Source organism: Gadus macrocephalus, chromosome 11 (assembly GCF_031168955.1).
Source record: "Gadus macrocephalus chromosome 11, ASM3116895v1".
Lineage (NCBI taxonomy): Eukaryota > Metazoa > Chordata > Actinopteri > Gadiformes > Gadidae > Gadus > Gadus macrocephalus.
In genome coordinates this window covers 12,418,612-12,427,731 of record NC_082392.1, presented here as the reverse complement: position 1 = coordinate 12,427,731, position 9,120 = coordinate 12,418,612, and positions in this window count along the sequence as shown.

Here is a 9,120-nt window from a genome sequence, read left to right as displayed (position 1 = left end):
CTAATATCAAATAGATTTTTTTTCCGAAGAAATGTATGGATTTCCCTGATCTATCAATTATCAACAAATTCATAAACAATATTTCGATATATTGTGATATGTGAGGGTTTAGAAATATTTATTTATTGATAACAGTACATCCATGGTGTAGCTTGTGGATTAATGGCAACAATTTAAATGGGTTGTGTGTCCAGCCATTTAATGGCAAATAACTTGACCTCACTGGCCGTCATTGCTATCACTAAAGTTAGGGGGCACTGTTTCAACTCCCTTTAAGAGCTCCAGCAGCAATTACTTTGTCTGACGCTGGAGAAAAAGTAAACGTATAAGCAGCTTCCAGCCTGAATAAAGCCTGCTGTAGAGTGAAGACACTCACCTGCTGTGCTCATCCCTAGTACCCCCTCCCCACACACACACACACACACACCCCACACACACACACACACACACACACACAGCACTAACCCAACCCCCTCCAAAATAAACCAGTGTGGCGTTGTGATTTGCATGTGAGGTGAGCTAAATGAAGCTGTTAAGTGAAAGTGGATTATATCTGTACACAGTGACCTCTGGGCTGAGATAACAGCCCATCGGCAACATCCCGCCCAGCAAGCTGTGTGTTTTTAATCTCCTGTTGTTTTTTCCCTGAGAGAGGGGGCATTTGCTGATAGACTGCCTTAACCCACTGCCGATCAATACCCCAGGAAGCCTTTGTGATGCATATCCAAGCAGGCCTACGCCCCCCCCCCCCCCCACCCTCACCCCCACCCCGACTCCCTGCTCTGTCTACAGCAGGCCGGAGGAGGACAGGGTGGGGGACGTCACACCGAGCCCTCTCTTCCAAGCCGCAGCATTGTCCTGGCCAGTGTGTGTATATCATGGTCTTTGTGGCCTTTTTATGGGTATTTCTGCTAACAGTCAAAACACAAAGCAGAATGAAGTGTGAAGCCAGGGTGGACAATGGAGGCACACTTACACGCACACACACACACACACACACGCACACACACACACACACACACAAACACACACAATCACATGCAAGCACACACTCAAACACATACACTCTCTCCCTCTCTCTCTCTCTCTCTCTCTCTCTCTGTCACACACACACACACTAGCTGCCTTTATGAGCTGTGAAATGAATCAGCTCTGCCTTTTCTCCGCTGGCGTTTTTCACCAGATTTTTATTTTATTATTTTGACGGCAGGGGACTTGTCTGTGTATTGGTGTGTGATTAGATTCAGAGTCATGTGCAGTTTCACTGTGGTTAAATATCTCTCTGCAACACTCCATCATATTTATGAGCTTCACAAAAAGATGGCAACCAAAAGGCGAAAAATATATATCTTTCCATCAGTTGGCATCAGAAATAACAAAGCCTTTGCCAAGTAGTGTAGTGACTGTTGCCCTGAAGCGGCTCAAACTGAAACATTCTCAGACGGTCAGACCCAAACCCATTTGAGTTTTTCGGTTTTGGCGATCAGCCACAGGAAAGCAATGAATACAGCTGAATCATAGAAACAGACACAATCAAAGCCCGAGGAACGGGAGGCCGAGAATGCTTTAGACGGGGGGATACAGATCCATCTGAGCAAAACACTCGAGACATTCCTCATTAGAGAGAAGAGAAGGCAATCCAAATTGCAATTTATTTCATCTCCGCCCGCAATCCTTCACAGCGAGCCGCAGACTCTACATCATTTCTGTACACACGTCTCCCCAGAAATGAATTCTGAAATTAAATTCAGGGACACACGTCCAGTGGACAGTGTTAACAGATCAATCAGCTGGACAAACAGCAGGCGAGGTTTGCCACTGGCCTCCCAGGGCCAATCAGAACCCTGCGTTTTGGCAGTCTGAGTCAATAGAACCGGGGGGGGGGGGGCACTGTATTTGAGGGGACGGACGGATGGCGGACGGACGTACAGACCGATAGTCCCCACTCCAACCCCACCCACCCCCGTCAGCCCATCCCGGGCCCCTACACATGAAAGGTGGCTCCTAGGAGCCTATGGACACTGGCCCGTGATTGTGGCCGCAGGCCCTGAGTCCCTAAGGGGGAAGGGATCTACCGAGTGGACGTCCAGCCCAGGGACCGTGACCTCTGTGACCTTGCCAGAAGGGCAGCAAATGTTTCTGGGCTGATTAGCCGGTTCCCCGGCAGAGAGCCCCTGTGCTGTGTTTACCCTTCGGAGTCAGCTATTGGGCAAGAGCGTAGGAGCAGATCCCGAGATCATGTCAATCAAATTGTTACTCTTACACAGGGGGAATAAAATCAACCGACGACACAAGGGGAATATTACATTTTCCAAATGATTTATAAAATAGTGGAGGCCATTCCACAGCTTGCTATAATGGCATGAACTGGAAATGTAAAGGGTTAGCTTAAAAATAAATATATGGTCGTCTGTATTTAAGAAAATACAATGACTAAAATGACCACAGGGGGGCGATGCATTGCCATTGATAGAGTCAGTCCCGTTCTTTCATTCTGCCAAAAAAAAGAATCATGTTCTCGCTCTCTTTTTGAAACATTCACAGGTTCGTACAGTTGGCCGACAACACACCGTTACAGTATCCAAGAAAGCATGCAATCCCTACCAACCGCCTACGCTGCCTAAGTCTATTCATCTGTCTCTTTTGAGAGACACCATGGCCGACTCCTCCGTATTGATCCAGAATAAGAATTGTTAAAGAAGGTTGGTTGTGAGCAGGTGGTGGTGAAGCGGGGCAGATCCAGGGATTTAGTGACTCACGCTCTGCTCTGTATGGGCCCGGCCCGCACAGCCCAACCAGGGAGAGAGACAGAGAGAGGGGGACCCACCGATACCAACTTGAAACAGATGCTCAAAGCAATGGGATGTGCCCCCATTGTGATCAGAGTGGACAGCTGAATTGTCTGCCACCAAAGGGCCCTTTTCTTTAGGGGCCGAACGGCTCACAATGGAGCCCCCCCCCCCCCAAATCACTGACAACACTGAGGGTTTCTACAAGGGGGGGGGGGAGCTGAGGCGGGGGGAGGGGGCACGCGTGTGGACAGAGGCGTGAGGGTAGGTGTTCGGGGGGGCTGTGTAAGGGTTTGGGTGGTAGGGGTGCTTGTAAGGGTTTAGTCAGGGTGCGTCTCTGGCCGTACCTCCTTATTTTCTTCTTCTTTCTCTTGGCTCAGATGCCCCCCCCCCCCCCCCCCCCCCCCCCATCTCCTCCTCCGATTTCCAACACCCCCCCCGCCCCCTCCTCCTCATCCACAAAGAGCCCCTGAAGCCACTGCAGGGCTGGGGTTTAAATGTCACGCTTGGCCATCAGAGCGCCCCCCCCCCCCGGCCCCCCTGGCTCGTGTGCCGGAGGGGAGTGGGAGGGAAGGGGGGGGGGGGGGGTAGGGGGGTGGAGTGTGTGTGTGTGGGGGGGGGGGGGGGGGGGGGGGGCAGAGAGAGAGAGAGAAAGAGAGAGAGAGGTCCTGGTCCTATTGTCCGCGGCGATAGGCATGAGCTGCTAACTGACTCCATATCGAGTGTATCCTCTCTCCACGCGCCCCAGCCGTGTCCTGCCCGTGCTCCAACACAATGGGCCGCTTTCTTCTCCCTCCTCTCCCTCCTTTTCTTCCCCTCCCTGGTTCTCTCTCGGTGCCCCGGCCCATAGGTGCAGCAGCGGCTTCGGTCATGCTATGCCTGGCGGAGCGGCTTAGAGCGGGCCCAGCTCGCCGGACGTTCAGCTGCCCAGCAGACGGAGCTGAATGATAAAGTGTGCTGCCCCCCCCCCCCCACGCCACACACACACTCCCACACACTCACCGTCGGCTCACCATCGCAATCACACACTCTGGTGGTAGTGGTGGTTGTGGGTTCCAGCCCAGACGGAAATCAATGCAAACTTTCCACATAAGAAGGATTTGATTTGGAAACGGTACAGGGGACACAGAAGGTGATGTGTGTGTGTGAGGGTTTGTCTTTGCAGGTGTGTGTGTGTTTGTAGGGGGGGGGGGGGGGGGGGGGGGGTTGAGGAGAGGAGTATGCGTGTGTGTGTGTGTGTGTGCGTCGTTATATGTGCCTGTTTATGTGTGTGTGTTTGTGGTGGATAAAAAGCGTGTGTTATTGTGTGTGTTTGGTTGATAATAGGTCTGCGTGTGTGGGTCTGTGCACGTTTTTGTGTGTGTATGCAGTGTTGACGGTAGCAGGCATGCGTGCGTGCGGGCGTGCGTGCGCCTCCACGCGGGCGCTAGGGTGTAGGAAAGGTGGGGATGTGTGTGTGGAGCGGAGCGGAGGAAAGGAGCAAGGGTGGGGGGGGTGACAGAGTGTCAGACTGAAATACAAGTACAGGAGAAAAAATCCACAGGCTGGCGTCTGGGCTCCGTCCCGGGGCCCAAGGTCCGGGCCCCCCCCACCCACCCACCCCCTGCTCCCCTCTGCTCCCCCCCCCCCCCCCTCACGATGGAGTGTTTTATGTATCTATTTGTTCTAAATAGTGGCACGTTTGACCTTGGCGTGGGCTGCGTGCGCCTGCCCGGGAAACATCCGGCTGTCAGGAACGGGCCGGGGTGACCTTGAACCGCGGCCGGCGCACGCGCGCGCGCCGCTGAGTGCACAAACTCATTTAACTCCCGGCGTGGCTATCGACATGCTGTAATCGTTAACATTATGGATGATGAATAACTACGGACCGCCTGTGTGTGTACCTATAGGAGGCTATATGTCGCCGTGGCCGTCGTTGTCGTCGTCGTAGCGACGAGCGACTAAACAAAATGGTGGGGATGTGTGGTGGGGGGGTGGGGGGGGGGTGGGGGGGGTGGGGGGTTGATCAGGTGACACATCAGTTAGAGTTGTTTTTCTAGCCGGACATCACAACTACTTATAGAGTGGGGGGGAGAGATCTATCACCTCACACTGTTAGGACACGGGAGTTCAGCCCCCCCACCCCCCTTCATCCGCGAGCCAAGCATCAGCTGTCAAAGGTCATCGCCATGACAACACCTCTTCGATGACCCTCAAGCCGAATTTTTTGTTGTATCTATTTGTAGTAACTGATTGATAGCAATACGCTAAAGATCTGTATATATATATATATATATATATATATATATATATATATATATATATATATATATATATATATTCCTACACATGCATATATTGTCAAGAGTTTGGGTTTCATGACCATTTAAGATCCACACTGTTTCCACACTGTCATTATGGCAGGAATCTGAATAAATTCATGCCTAGTCTAATGTACACAGTGTGTAATTTGAGAATTCATGAGGCAGATTCATGAGTCATACCAGTGTATGAATGTTTAAGTAGAGCGAGCACAAGCAAGAACACAAATCCTGTTCCTTGCATCTGAACAACAACACAATAAACTTTCAAAAGATTATAGAGATTATACTATGTAAATTTTCAAAGATTAAGATTATAATATTATTCACAGGTAGTTTGGGTTTCACAAGTTTATACGGACCACACCACGTTGTATAGAGAAGTCGATGTGTAGGTTATGGGTTTAAATGGATATAACACAACAGTAGGACTAAATACATTAAATTAAATGAGGACAAAACCAAATACCGTGATAAAAGCAAATAAATACATAATGGTGTTGATATAGTTATTTTGGTTGAAACGTTAAGGCATAACTATGAAAGCATGTTTTACTAGGAGCTGGTTTGGCAGCGCTGTGTGAACGAGAGAGAGGCTGATTCACACAAAGTCTGACTCAACCGTTACAGGATTTGGACTGAGAGAGCAACTTATTCTCTGCACCCAATCTGAAGTATGCCAAAAAGTATAGCAGAGACCATGCCCCCTGTCTATCATTAACTAAATTAATTATTCAAACACTCATTAATGAAGGTACCACGTTCCTTCTTTACTCTTTCATCTACAGGATGAATAACTTAGTTACAGATGAACTGCTGTTTTCATAAGGTTTGATGCAGTCAATTAAATAATATATTGCATTAGTGCGTACGCATATATCATGATTAAAACAGTAAAGAAGCAATGTTGTTCATTGTGAGTTCCATAAAAAATTCCTGCATCATCCACAATGCTGTTGATGTGCGTGTGAGTGTAAGTGTCTGTGTGTGTGTGTGTGTGTGTGTGTGTGTGTGTGTGTGTGTGTGTGTGCGTGCGTGCATGCGTGTGTGTGTGTGTGTGTGTGTGTGTGTGTGTGTGTGTGTGTGTGTTTGTGTGTGTGTGTGTGTGTGTGTGTGTTTGTGTGTGAGTGTGTGTGTGTGTGTGTGTGTTTGTAATGTTTATCGAGCTTTATTGACGAGTGCGACCAGAAACCTACTCTCCTGACACTCTGAGAACATCATTGAGGAGAATGATCACACTCATACAGGAAATCACCTTTTTCTCGACAGTCTTCTGATGACATCAGATTGGTGTAAAAGATACTGTAGATTACGAATCTAATAATAATTTAGTATTTGGTGTGCAGAGCAACAACAATATGTCAGTCGTGTCCAAACGAATGACTGGGGCTTGATAGGGAACAGATGAGATCAGCTAATTAATCAAAGAAAGATTAAAATATTGCGTCCCTGTTAGTCATTAGACATTTTATTTATAATTCTAGATGCATATTATTGTTAATTAAGTGCAATTCATTGAAAATGATGAAGTCACCCCAGAAAGTGACACCCCAGAAAGTGATCAACATTCTAAATGCTTGTCCTACAACCTGTCCTAACAGCTAAAATGCATTGCATTGAACACACACAAAACACAGACCACATACATCAAACTAAACTGCAGACTTAAAACTAACAAACATTGCTGGACTTACTCTAATGTACAGATGCTATGTTAGCATTTCCGCTCACCACTGAGGCCGGCCACTGGTTGACCTTGAGTTCAGCGCCTCACACCGCACCATGTGCACACTGAACGTACATTGTCCGAAAAGTTTTACACCGGGCCCTCACTCTGACGAGTCATTGAATCACCATCTGGCTCAGGGAAAGGAGGACGAGGTTAGAGTGATGGAGTTTATCCCTCTCTCTTCCGCTCCCCGTCTGTCTCTCCCTCCTCTCGCTTTCTCTCTCGGCCTCTCTTTTACTCTGTTATACTCTCAGTTTCTCTCTCTCTGTGTCTCTCTCCCTCTCTCTCCCTCTCTCTCTCTCTCTCTCTCTCTCTCTCTCTCTCTCTCTCTCTCTCTCTCTCTCTCTCTCTCTCTCTCTCTCTCTCTCTCTCTCTCTCTCTCTCTCTCTCTCTCTCTCTCTGCCAGGGTCTTCGTCTCGAGGCGCTGAGCGCGTTTCATTTCATCTTGCCGAGGCGCGAGGGCAGCCACTCCACTCCTTGGCTAACCTCTGCCACAGCACTGCACACACACACACACACACACACACACACACACACACACACACACACACACACACACACACACACACACACACACACACACACACACACACACACACACACACAACAAACATACAACTGCACACACACAGAAACACACACACACACACACAAGCACACACACCCACCCACACACACACATACATAACTGCACACACACATAAACATGCACTGTAGTATACACACTTACACTGCATCCACACTCATGCATATACACCGTATTACGCGCACACAAACGGACATCAGTATTAACATACATATATACAAATGCTCTAACACATGTACACGGACATTGACATACATACACACACTCACATACATTGAACCACCTACAGATGCCTTCTCACTCACGCACACACACATACAAACAAACGTGGCCCGTGTTAACACCAGGAGAGGCTCAAACCTAGCTGCGTCCCCCTTGCCCCCATCCCACACCCCCACACCCTACTGCGCTGAGGGGTTTGAAACCACTATGGAGCCTATGGATTCCTTTTCAAGACACAAACACACACACAAAAGGTCTAGTTAGCATGTGTTGTCTTACCAGTTGCAGATTTAGCACATCTGTGGAGCCTGACTCATTATCAGCAGACTACATGGACTAACTGCTCTTTAAATACAATGTTTTACTGCCTTAATACAAGGTTTTACTGTTTCAATGCACTGTTATACTGTTTGAATACACTGTTTAATCGATTTAATACATTGCTTTACTGTTTAATACACTGTTATACCGTTCAAATAGACAGTTTTACTGTTTGAATACACTTCCCCAGGGTTTAGAAACAATGGAAGTTTCTCTTACTAACAGTATAATATACTATTCTATACTATACTATAATATGCTATGCTATACCATACTACACTTTACTATAATATGCTATCCTATACTATACTACGGTATATGAAATACCACACTATACTTGGTGTGGTATACCATACCATACTATGCTAACATAACATACCACACCATCCTACTAAAACTATGCTATACTTTACTATACTATTATATACCCTACCAGTCGATACTTAACTACACTACACGTTACCAGTATATTATTCTTTAACATATACACCATACTATAACCACATGCTCAGCAGGCGTATTGCGATGCATGAGGGCCTCCCATGCTTCAGATGCTACCTCTGAGTCTCCGAGCTCTTTTGAGAACCTCATCCAAGCCTGTGGGACTGGGCTAGAACCCATGTCCATCATTGGGGAGGTTCTGCATCACTCGCCCGCCCCGCAGTGACCTTGGGTTCGGCCCGGGCCTGCAGTGGCCAGGGCTGTTTGACCTGTAACATGTGGCCCGACTGCAGCTAAACAGTGGCTGAATTATTGATGCGGCTGCGTCAGACACTTTGCGAGTGGGGGGCATGAAAGGGGTCCGATGTGGGATTGGTCTTCTAATTTGGTATGGAAGCCTCAGGGCAGATTCCTTCCCAGTGAAGACCAAACATATTGACATATGTGTGTAGGGAGACAGACTGTATATAGAGCAGGTTGCTGCCACTGCTGAAGGAGGGGAAGGGAGGCAGCACAGCGAGGAGCCCAGCTCCACAACACCATGGGCTTCTCTCCTGGAATACAGCCGCCTTGAGTTGACCTGGGTGATGCCAGAGAGACAAAGTTTGCAGGCGATATTCAAAACACAACCCATCTCCTAGTCGCGCCGGGTCACCTGCATGGAGATTAATAGCGATCGCTTTTTATCTGCTTCACTGACGCCATTTCGAAAACCGCACACAGAAAAAAACC